This window comes from Pinus tabuliformis, chromosome 4_1, assembly GCF_031772625.1.
Source record: "Pinus tabuliformis cultivar Carrire ecotype Pingquan chromosome 4_1, CPIR1, whole genome shotgun sequence".
Taxonomy (NCBI): domain Eukaryota; kingdom Viridiplantae; phylum Streptophyta; class Pinopsida; order Pinales; family Pinaceae; genus Pinus; species Pinus tabuliformis.
In genome coordinates, this window is record NC_142303.1 from 384679858 (window position 1) to 384692530 (window position 12673).

Here is a 12673-nt window from a genome sequence, read left to right on the forward strand (position 1 = left end):
TTTGGTTTCTTGTATATATTTCATAGATATGGATTACTGATTTAAAATTTCATAAATAGATTTTTCCACATTCTCATTGGGAATGGATGTGATAGCATTATTTTATTATGAAGATCCCTTTTCAGAGGAAATCTTCCAATGTGCATACTTGCTAAATTTTGTTAGAAATGCAACTGCAATAATTGGTTGCATGCATTATTGAATATCTCGAGTAATAAGATAAAATGGATCAATAACAATTTTTCTATGTGGACATTATTCAATTCTTAGTGTTCAGTGTCCATAGGTGTTCATACCCATTCTCTTATGCATTGGTTTCAACTCATTCGTGTGTGACTTGCAAGTTACGAAACCCATGTTTTCCCATTTAATATTATTGACTGAGGGTCATTGTTTCTAGTTTACATCAGTGATGAATAAAAGTATAAAAGTGGTTGTTGTACTTACCTTGCATGAATAGTTTCGAATTACTTCCATCACGAGGTTGTATATCATTCGTATGTACCAAGCATTGAAATCTTGTTTCATTTGGAAAGATCTCTTCCATATACATATTAGAAGTTCTTTGCTAGAGTTTGAAATCCTTGTGACCTTATGATGGGTAAATGTATATTTCTTCCTTTATGATAATATATTTTTAATTCATTTGATAAAAACATATATGATTACCTTATTATTATTAATACTATGTAAATTATTCTCATTTTGTGTAGTAGAAATAAAGGTGTAATCAAGCAATTATTTTTAGCCAAAACCACTTGCTACATAGCTTACTTTGTTTATATCAAGTATTTTGAATTCATTTAACTTGATTAATGGAGTATTATGTATGGCTGAGACAACGCAGGAGCTAAAGTCAAAAAATACACTCCAGGCTGTAGAATCATCATTTGACATTATTGAATTTATCTATCCATTCTCAACAAGAAGAATAGTATATTACGAGTTGAATAAGATCCAGAAAAAGTCAAAAGAATATGTACTCGAGTATAATAAGGGATACATTACTCGACATTGTACTCAATCGTCTTAGCAAATTACTATAGTGAGGCATGAAAGATGATGTCTCCAAACAAACTACAAGAATTTTTACTGCTGATGTAATAATACTTTCAATCGAAAGAAGAAAACCTACTACAACCCTATTTGTGCCAACTTCCCCAAATCTAGGCCCCGACAGAAGTAACTACCCTCCATAAATAAATTCGCTTCATTGGTTTCTCATCCAATGTTAGTGATACTTCTTGGAAACTATTCATTTATTGTAAACCTACATACCTGATACACAGACAAGTCTAACTTGCAACCAGTGTTGCCTAATTATGCATTAATGTTGCTTCAGAATTACCCCAAGGCCTTAATGGTTGCTTCTATCAAAATATACTGGTGGTAGCTAGCAACTAGTGCAACTCCCAAAAAAGGACCCACCCAAAAAATCCACCGCACAAACAAGGCATAGTCATCAGGCTTCTGTATTCCCTAAGCAAGTACTAGTCTAGATGAATAATATTAACTTGAATCGAGCAATTGGTATTCGTAATATTAACAAAAAAAGCTTCAAAAATTTTTAGATATAGAAAGTACTAAGATCTGGATTATGAAATTCATTAGTCTATACTGAATAACTTTTAAACTGTAAAACAAGTCATGTGCAATCTTTCTAACGTATAGAATAAGCACATTGCATCTACCATTATAACTTGCTCACAAGAAACAAGTTGCAGTCACATGAAAACTCAAAAGATCCCAATATGGTGCGTTAGCTCCTTCTATTCTCCTATACTACACTTGTTATGTCCAAGCACTCTCTTTATATATGTCAAACCTTAGCTCCAGAATGCGCTTATAATAGACTATCAATATACCCTAACAAGGACAAAAAAATGGAAATAAACACTTACATGGTCATCCCAGGATTGTTTGTGGCCATAAATCACTACTTCTCTGAAGTTCCTTGCAGGTTTGATGTCGGTCCCAGTGATGGGAATGGTGGCCAAATGTACCATGAAAACAACAAAATCAATAGGAAATGGAGCCAAGACCTACACACCAAAAGCAGGTCTAATGAAAATTCTTTCCCTTTGTATGTCCCTATGAAAATACAAAACTACCACATATTTGTATATTTAAACATACAGGAACATGGGAGTCTCGAGCACTGCGCTTAGGGTCAGTTACAGAGAAAACAATGTAAACTAGTACAAAGGTGCTGATGATTTCAGCAGCCAAACCCACACCCTTGGTGTATTTGGGGTGCAAAAAGTTAGCTCCACCTCCATATCTATCATAGAAACTCTTCTGAAATGATTTAACCAATCCAGTCCCACAAATGGCCCCCAAACATTGGGCTATCATATACAGAATAGCCCTTGGCAAGGAAACCTTCCTAGCTAAAAATAGGCCAAAAGTAACAGCATGATTGGTATGGCCTCCTACAACACCAAAAACAAGCAAAAACAAAAATTGAGAATCTCAACCACAACAGTGTCCCTGTCACTATGTTGCTCCAAGTCTTTTAGAGCTAACAATATGTATACATGATAATTCATCATCCTTGAAGCTTTACTGACCTGAAATATCTATAGTGCAGTAAACCAAAATGAAAATAATGCCCTCTAAGGACTAGGAAATACCCAATGCCCCAACAGTGCCACAATCATATGACGTTCTAGCATATCCAATCATAGTGGAAATGGTGATATAGAGAAAAAGAAATGTGGCAGTGAATTCTTCCAATGCTCCCACAGTTAGATGATGTTCGAGCGTATCTAATCACAGTGGCAATGGTTATATAGAGAAAAGGAAATGTTGCAGTGAATTATGCTATCAGAGCTCTGTCGAATGACCAGAGTTTGAATTCATTAGTGTCAATGAGATCAAGAAACTATATTCTTTGTCTATTCATTAATGTTTAACACTATATTAGAGTTTAATATATACTCTTTATCTATTCAACAACTATTTTACATATGCTTCATGTTATTTATTACTTTGGTCCATAATCAAAATTCCAAGAAGAAAAAAATAGATATCCAAACATAAGAACATCCACACACCACATTACACAATATAATAAGGTTTTCACTAGAGAGCGCGCATAGGTAGAAAACTTGAGGTCATATTGTGAGTTTTTCAATCCAATGATTGACAATAATTAAGAAAGATTTCATTGATCTTTAAATTGTTTTAGATATCCTATTACAATAGTTTATCATGCTAGTTCTTACATTGCTTTGAAATATTTTACATGTAGTTTATTATCTTAGATCTTAGATCAAATATTACTAGTGTATCACTTCAAATTATGGATATATTTGAAATCAAAATGGAAGAAACAAGAAAATAAACAAACCATCCACACAAATGATTATAATATATGACTCGGGAAACCTAATACGAGAGAAATCCTAGCTAGAAGGTGAGGCATATCCTCTAGCCTATGTTTTTCAATTATGAAATATAAGTACAAAGAAAGGGCCACTCACTCTAGAGTGTGGATGGACATTGTTACTAAAAAAATGTTAGCTGAGTAAGCTACCAAATAATGTTGTCTCATCTTGGTGGAATTCATAGAGTTTCCCATGTAGGTATGGTATTTTTACTTGTCGATGGGTGGGTTGTGATACTTGTTCCCATTGGACACACATAGAATGTGTAATCCATGCCAAACAAATAAGCATAGGTACGAGTCTTTTAACCATTTTTTGGGGAGGAGATAAGAGTTTCTAAATCCTTTAGGTTTTCTACTTAGTTTTATTTCTTGTTTTTGTTCAGTTGGTTTTGGAGAAGAGAGTTAGTCTTAGTGTCTTGTAATTATTGACCTGGTGTATATGGAACATATCCAATTCAGACTAAAAATTATGCACCATGAGTTTCTTAAATTCCATGGTATTTAGTATCAATAATATTTGTTGAATTTACAATTTTAGAAGCAATTGGAAAAAATTGAAAATTGGAATGATGCTAAAAGATTATATATATTTGTTTTATAAAGTTTGACAAAATTTTCATAACTTTAGGTTTATCATATTCTAGCTAGATGAGGATTTAAAAAAATTATATTACTGCCAATGAGTTAATAAATTATATTACTGTCAATATGCCTCTTTTTTGTGATATATTTAGTCATTTAAAATAAGTGTTGATTCTTTTTAAAATGCATATTAGGATGTTATATGTTGACTTATTGATTGTTCGGGATAGGGGAGGATGGTATCTTGTCATATGAAATTCTTTTCAGGTGTAGGGCATGTAAGAGGATATTAGAACTATTAGGGTGGGTGAAGGATGTGTTTCATCATGATGCCCTTGATTGTGATAAGCAAGCCATCACGAAGGAATTTGATTGTGTTCTTTGTTGTGATATATTTAGTCGTTTAAAATAAGTGCTGAGTCTTTTTAATATGCAAGTCAAGATGTTATACATTGACTTATTAACTGTTCAGGATATGGGAGCGTGGTATAGGATCATATGAAATGCTTTTCAGGTGTAGGGCCTGTAAGGGACATCGAAACTATTATCGTGGGTGAAGGATTTGTTTCAGCACTGTGCCCCTCATTAGGATAGGGAAGCCCTCATGAAGGAATTTGATTATCTTTGGAGGATATTTCATGGAAGTGAGGACTCCAGGGGTAGAAACCTATATTGGAAGTATGAATAATTATTGGAAAGTCTAAGGATTGGAGTTGCTATTGAGGCTACAATTTGTAAAGCCTCATGCAACAATTCTTTCAAGGTTTGGTTTCTCCAAAACATGGGAATTTGTTTTGTTATATCAATTCTTTTGATGCATAATATGTATTTGGTAAGGCTACCATGCCATCTAATGGTGCAAAGTGCTTATTACACACAAGGAAATGATATTTTCTTTGAATATAGGGTTGACTATATTTGAAGGCTAATTGTGGGTAAATAGGGTTACAACAAACATAAGAGAGTCCACTAGAGAATATTAGTGTAAATTTCCAGCGTTTAAAATGATGCAGGAGAGAAATGGGTGTAGGATTGGAGGAAGCATCCTATGTCAATATTTCCTTAACATGCATTAAATAGAATTGATGAACTTGTAGGTTAACATTGTTTAGAGCTATGAAAAAACTGGGTAGAGGGGTAGCTAAGTGAGTACAATTTCCAATATGGAAAACATAAATGGTAAAATGTTTAGGTGTAGTTTCAATAAGAAAAATTGCCATGCATATAGAGGGCACAATTTTCGTGGGGGTTCCCACATTAAGGCCACAAAACTAATGGCTTTCACACATTTATGTAGGCTAGAGAGAAACCTACAATAATACCAGCTCAAACACACACAAAATTGATAGGAAATATTTGAATAACTCGTGTGGATTTATTATATTCACAAGATGTACATATTAATACATAGTTTTATGACCCTTGGTTTTCATCTTCCAAGAGGTCACTTAGACTTCAATGACTATTAGAATTCCTCCCAACCAGCCCTAACAGATTAGGTGTCTAACAAACTTTTATACCAATGGATTCAACTTGCATCTTGTTGGAATTATGATTCTGGTATGGCTCTATGTTACAGATGTTGTACTTGATGGCAACACTCTCAAGTGGCAATGCTCTGTTCAGGCTCTCAAAATGTTGGAAATTAAGAGGTACGTAGGTGAAAGGTTCAAAAGGTGCGGACCTGCAGGTACGTCGGCCAAGAACTGCGTTCATACCCGCAGGTTACCCGTTCATGAGGTGCGGACCCCCAGTTCACTCATTTCAAGGCAGAGAAGCGCGCTAACGTGGGGTTTCTTATGTTTGGCCCGTGGTATAGGATCTAATTTAGCCCCGGTTTGGATCCCTTGTATTGGTTATTGATGGTTTTGTCCCATGGTGTGAATAAGGGCTTGACTATAAATAGGGAACGAGATCACTTGGCTAATGTATCTTTTGAAAATTGAATATCTTAAGATCTGAAATATTGGGTTATCGGTTTAAAAGCTTGATCTATGTAAAAGTGAAGTTGAAAGTGAATCTATGAAGCGTGATCTCTCGGGCGCATGATCAGATCTGGGCATCTGACTATCTGTGGCACACTGGTGGACTGCCAATTTGGCCCTAATCAGAGGTTCGCAGGTGATTAACGGTGCAAGTGCGGGGGTACGCAGAGCAGAAGAAGGCGCAGTGCGTGGGTACGCAGCACAACAAAAGTCCAGGTGCGGTGGTTCGCATTGAAGAGAAGGCAGAAGCACGGAGGTACGCTGTGCGACAGAAGCCGCAGGTGCGGGGACACAGTGAAAGTACGCAGCGCGATAGAAGCAGTGGGTGCGAGGGCACAGTAGACGTACGCGGCGCGATTGAAGGCACAGGTGCGTGGGTACGCGGTGCAGAGGAATTCTCTCTGTGTGGAAACGCAGAGGCACAGAAGGTGAAGTGCGAAGCCCCGCAGCCCGGATAAAGAAATACTGTGGATCTGTATTAAGGCATTTATTTGACTGACTTTTCTCTGTTGATAAGGTGTTCTGGGTTTAGTTTACGGTTACTATTGATCTGGTTACTGCAGTTGACTGGGTGACTTACTTGTACTTGATGATCATTTGATGTTCATGGATCCAGTTTGAAAATTTATGAAAAGTGATCCTTGAAAGAAAAGAAGTAGGGGGTTGTAGCTCCCTTCCAGGAGAGACTGGAAAACGAGAGAGAGTTGTAGCTCTCTGCATGTTGCAGCCTGCATACTGGTAAAGGACTGCACCATTACAAAATTATTGTAAAAGGAGTTTCTAATTTGAAAAAGATAGAGACATATTGTAGCAGGTGGTTTTCACCCACATTGGGTTTCCACCTTATATCTGGTGTTCTTTGGTGTGACTATCTGTTTTTCTTGTTCATGCTCATTGTTTTATGGTACTGACATACAAAAATAATTCAAAGTATAAATAAGGAATATTTATTAAAAGAACTTGATAATACTGATTCACCCCCCCTCTCAGTATTATTTCCAACATTTCTACCTGAAACATACACGAGGAATCCAACAACCTTTTTCAAAACCCGCTTCACTTTCTTAGAAACTCGACAATAATACCAGAAATGGTTGGAAAGTACAAAATTCTTTGACCATTTTACCAAAAACTCTGTTAGAAATTGTTGGAAATTATTGTGTATAGACACTTTTAAAATATGGTTCTTCTTTCTCACAGTAACTATTAGACAAATCTTCTAGGAAAGCGATGACTCTTTGAACTACAATATTTCTTCGGCATGAAGAAAGCATTAAAATTTACAAGCTTTAGATATAGAAATTATGAAATCAAGCATTCTGTCTACACCATATATTTTGGAATAAAAATCAATCACAATCTAAGATAGTTGGAATGCTTTTATAGAATATGGTTTGCAGTATGTTATTTCACCCTTTTTTTCCGCATAGGATGAAACCACTTTTTTTGCAATATGATTTTTTTATTGAGGTATTAAAGATATATATTTTTTAAAATATTGGTGATTGATTCAATTCATTTATATTCGTTACCTCTTCTATATTTCTTTCTTTTAAACAAGATTGGTGTAGGTACCTATACTCGTTGAATACTATGCATATAAAAGACATTCTCAAATTTTATAATTTTTTGGGAAGTAGGTTTTCAAAACTGGCCTTTTTCAAAATTGTTGTATAAGAAACCATCTAAATTCTTGCATAGGAGGCTACTTTTTCATTCTGGTTTAAATTCAGTGTTTTGACGTATCTTTCCATGGTTTATCAATTAGATGGAATAGTTCCTCCACCAATAATTATTGTGGAAGAAGGATAACTTCTCCTATTTAACAACATAAAAGAAGGCTAGGTTGGATTTATGAAATATCTTGTAATTTGGTAACTCATAATATATGTGCATGGATGATCTTAAGCTATGGGGCTTAATGTCAGGATTGAAAAATAAAGGATGCTAACACTTTTGCCAGGTTTTGAGGAGTGAAACATTTTACCGAATTTTTTTGATAATAATAGACTATCATGGGGAAACAAAATGAAAAGTTGGTTGGTAATATGTAAACTTCAAAATCATGAGACTTGCAATGTCAAGGAAAGCATAGGTCAAATTAAATGCATAGGTAGTATAAGCAAAGGTATATAGCATCTGTCACTATTTATTTCGATAATTATCTTTTCCAAGTTCATCTCTTTGTAAATTATATATTTCTGTGAGAGAATGGATAATCTTTCTAAATGAATACGATAGAAGGAAGGATCACTTGGTGTTGGTTTTTTAGAGAGGAAATGGGATGAATACCTTGGAATTGGGGTTTTATATGTGTTCTGGTAGGGCTTAATGCTTAGTACTGTTCACATTCAGTGCCCGTTATTTGTCTTTAATTCTTTGCTTTGATAGCCTAGTCCTTTTGCAATGGCCCTGGGCAGCTGATGTGTCACAAGGCATGATAGAACCTAAAAATGGGTGCCCTTGGGCATGAATTGAATCTATTGGCTCAGCCATTTATTTGGTTATTCATGAAGGTAGCAATTGTAATGATTCTTTCTCTAAAACTGCCAAGAAAGGTTGTCTTCAAGGGATTCCTTGACGTAATAAAATCCTTTCTGATGTAACTCCTATGCACATATTTGTTGGTTTTCATATTGGTGTATGTGATAAGTTCAAGAAATGCACACTATGTGTACTTTTCTCGTTGAGTTCTATGTAATTCTATTTTTAAGGCTTGGGTGTAGAAACTTTGGAAACCATGTTTGGTTGTAAGTATTTGTATGCTAACAAAATATCTTTTTTTCTTCATATAAAAAATAATTTGAGTATGCTAATATTATTTCTTGAGGCCCTTGAATTTGTTGTAATACCTTTGTGGTTTTGTCTCCATGCGATGGAAAAATTATTAGTTCAGTAAGCTACCAAATAGTGTTGTCTCATCTTGGTGGAATTCATAGAGTTGCCCATGTAGGTATGGTATTTTTACTTGTCGATGGGTGGGCTATGATACTTGTTCCCACTGGACGCACACGGACTGTGTAATCCGTGTCAGACAAATAAGCATAGGTACCAGTATTTTAACCATTTTTTGGGGAGGAGATAAGAGTTTGTAAATCCTGTAGGTTTTCTACTTAGTTTTATTTCTTGTTTTTGTTAAGTTGGTTTTGGAGAAGAGAGTTAAGCTTAGTGTCTTGTAATTATTGACCTGGTGGATATGAAACATATCCAATTGGGACTGAAAATTATGCATCACGAGTTTCTTAAATTCCATGGTATTTAGTATCAATCTTATTTGTTGAATTTACAATTTTAGAAGCAGTTGAAAAACATTGAAAATTGAAATGATGCTGAAAGATTATATATATTTGTTTTATAAAGTTTGACAAAATTTTCAGAATTTTAGGTTTATCATATTCTAGCTAGATGAGGATTTAAACAAATTCTAGTACTGCCAACGTGTTAATAAATTCTAATACTGTCAATATGCCTCTTTGTTGTGATATATTTAGTCATTTAAAATAAGTGTTGATTCTTTTTAATATGCATATCAGGATGTTATATGTTGACTTATTGACTGTTCAGGATATGGGAGTGTGGTATAGGGTCATATGAAATGATTTTCAGGTGTAGGGCCTGTAAGAGGACATCATAACTATTAGGGTGGGTGAAGGATGTGTTTCAGCACTATGCCCCTGATTGGGATAGGGAAGCCCTCATGAAGGAATTTGATTGTGTTCTTTGTTGTGATATATTTAGTCATTTAAAATAAGTGCTGATTATTTTTAATATGCATATTAGGATGTTATATGTTGACTTATTGGTTGTTGAGGATATGGGAGCAGGGATAGGGTCATTTAAAATTCTTTTCAATTGTAGGGCCTATACAAGAACATCAAAACAATTGGGGTGCGTGAGGGATGTTTTTCAACATTTTTCCCCTCATTGTGATAGGGAAGCCCTCATGAAGGAATTTGATTGTGTTCAGAGGATATTTCATGCAAATGACAATTCGAGGTGTAGAAAACTATTTTGGAAATCTAAAGAATTATTGGAATGTCTAAATATTGGAGTTGTTGATGAGGCTGCAATTTGCAAAGTGTGATGCAACATTTCTTTCAAGGTTTGGTTTCTCCAACACATGGCAAATTTTTTTGTTATATCAATTCTTTTGATGCACAATATTCAGTTGGTAAGGATACCATGCCATCTAATGGTGGTATGTTCTTATTACACATAAAGAAATGATATTTTCTTTGAATATAGGACTAACTATACTTGAACGTTAATTGTGGGTAAATAGGGTTACAACAAACATAAGAGAGTCCACTAGATAAGAGTAGTGTGCATTTCTAAGGTTTCAAATTATGCAAGAGAGAAATTGGTGTAGGATTGGAGGAAGCATCATATGCCAAGGTTTCCTTAACATGAACTAAATAGAATTGACAAGATTGTAGGTGCACATTGGCTAGAGTTGTGAAAAAATTAGGTAGAGGGGTAGCTAAGTGAGTTAGGTTTCCAATATGGAAAACATAAATGGTAAAATTCTTAGGTGTAGTTTCAACTGGAAAAATTGACATGCATAGAGAGGGAACAATTTTGTTGAGGATGCCCACATTAAGGCCACAAAACTAATGGCTTTCACACATTTAAGTAGGCTATAGAGGAACCTACAATGGTACCAGGTCAAACACACTCAAAATTGATAGGAAATATTTGAATAACTCATTTGGACTTATTATATTCACAAGATGTACATATTAATACATAGTTTTATGACCCTTTGTTTTCATCTTCCAAGATGTCACTTGGACTTCAATGACTATTGGAATTCCTCACGACCAGCCCTAACAGATCAGGTGTCTAACAAACATTTATACTAATGGATAAACTTACATCTAGATGAAACACAAAGGGGGAATCCAACAACATTTTTCAGAACCCACTTAATGTTTTTAGAAAATTGGCAATAACACCAGAAATGGTTGCAAACTGAAAAATTCTTTGACCATTTTACCAACAACTCTGTTAGAAATTGTTGGAAATTATTATGTACAGACTGTTCTAAAATATGGCTCTTCTTTCTCCCACTAACTATTAGCCAAATATTCTAGGACAATGATGATTCTTTGACCTACAATATTTCTTTAACATGAATAAAACAATAAAATTTACAAGCTTTATATATATAAACTATGAAATCAAGAACTATGTCTACACCATATATTTTTGAATAAAAATCAATTACAACATAAGATAGTTGGAATACTTTTAAAGAATATGGTTTGCGATCTGTTACTTCGCTTCTTCTTTTTTATGCATAGGATGAAGCCAGCTTTTTTGGCAATTTGATATTTTTACTGAGGTATTAAAGATATATATTTTTTAAACTCTTGGTTGTTGATTCAATGCATTTATCTTCATTACCTCTTCTATATTTCTTTCAATTCAATAGGATCATGCATATCAAAGACATTCTCAAAATTTAGAATTTTTTGGGAAGTAGGTTTTCGAAGCTAGCCATTTTCAAAATTCTTGGATAGGAAACCATCCAAATTCTTTTATAGAAGGATAGTTTTGTATTTTGGGTTAATTTCATTGTATTCACGTATCTTTCCATGGTTTATCAATTAGATGGAATAGTTCCTCTACCAATAGTTATTGTGGAAGAAGGATAACTTCGCGTATTTAACAACTATGAGAAGGCTATGTTGGATATAAGAAATATCCCAGAATTTGGTACCTCATAATATATGTGCATGGATGATCTTAAGCTATGGGGATTAATTTCGATATTGAAAAATAAAGGATGCTAAGAGTTCTACCAGGTTTTCAAGATTGCAATATTTTACCAAAAATATTTCATAACAGCGTACTATCATGGTGAAAAATATTACAAAGTTGGTTGGTAATATCTAAACTTCAAAATCATTAGACCCTGCAGCATCAAGGAAAGCATAGGTCAAATTCAATGCATAGGTAGTATAAGAAAAGGTGTATAGCATCTATCATTGTTTATTTATATAATTATCTTTTCCAAGTTGATCTCTTTGTAAATTATAAATTTTGCAGAAGAGTAAATAATCTCTCTAAATGAATGCGATAGAAGGAAGGATCACTTGGTGTTGGTTTTTTAGAAAGGACATGGGATTAATACCTCTAAATTGGGGATTTATATGTGTTATGCTAGGGCTTAATGCTTGGTACTCCTAACATTCAATACCCATTATTTGTCTTTAATTATTTTCTTTGATAGACTAGACCCTTTGCAATGGCCCTGGGCAACTGACGTTGTCACAAGGCCTGATAGAGCCTAAAAATGGGTGTCCTTGGGCATGAATTGCGTTTATTGGCTCAACCATTTCTTTGGTTATTCATGGAGGTAGAAAAGTTCTCTAAAAATGCCAAGAAAGGTTGTCTTAAGGGATTTCTTGAGGTAATAGAATCCTTTTTGATAAAACTCCTATGCATATATTTGTTGGTTTTCATTTTGGTGTATGTGATAAGTTTAAGAAATGCACACTCTCTGAGATTTTTTGGTTGAGTTGTATCTAATTCGATTTTTAAGGCTTGGGTATAGGAAATTTGGAAACCATGTTTGGTTGTGAGTCTTTGTGGGATAACAAATATCTTTTTTGTTTTCATTAAAAGAGAAACTGACTATGTTAATATTATTTCTTGAGGCCCTTAAATTTGTTGTAATACCTTAATGGTTTTCTCTCCACACGATGGAAAA

The 12673-nt window shown here is 34.4% G+C and overlaps 1 pseudogene; it reads right to left on the reverse strand.

The window, feature by feature from the left end:
• Nucleotides 1-1320: 1320 nt before the first annotated feature.
• The window catches only part of LOC149175895 (putative aquaporin PIP2-8), a 43597-nt pseudogene continuing 32244 nt past the window's right edge, over nucleotides 1321-12673 (reverse strand).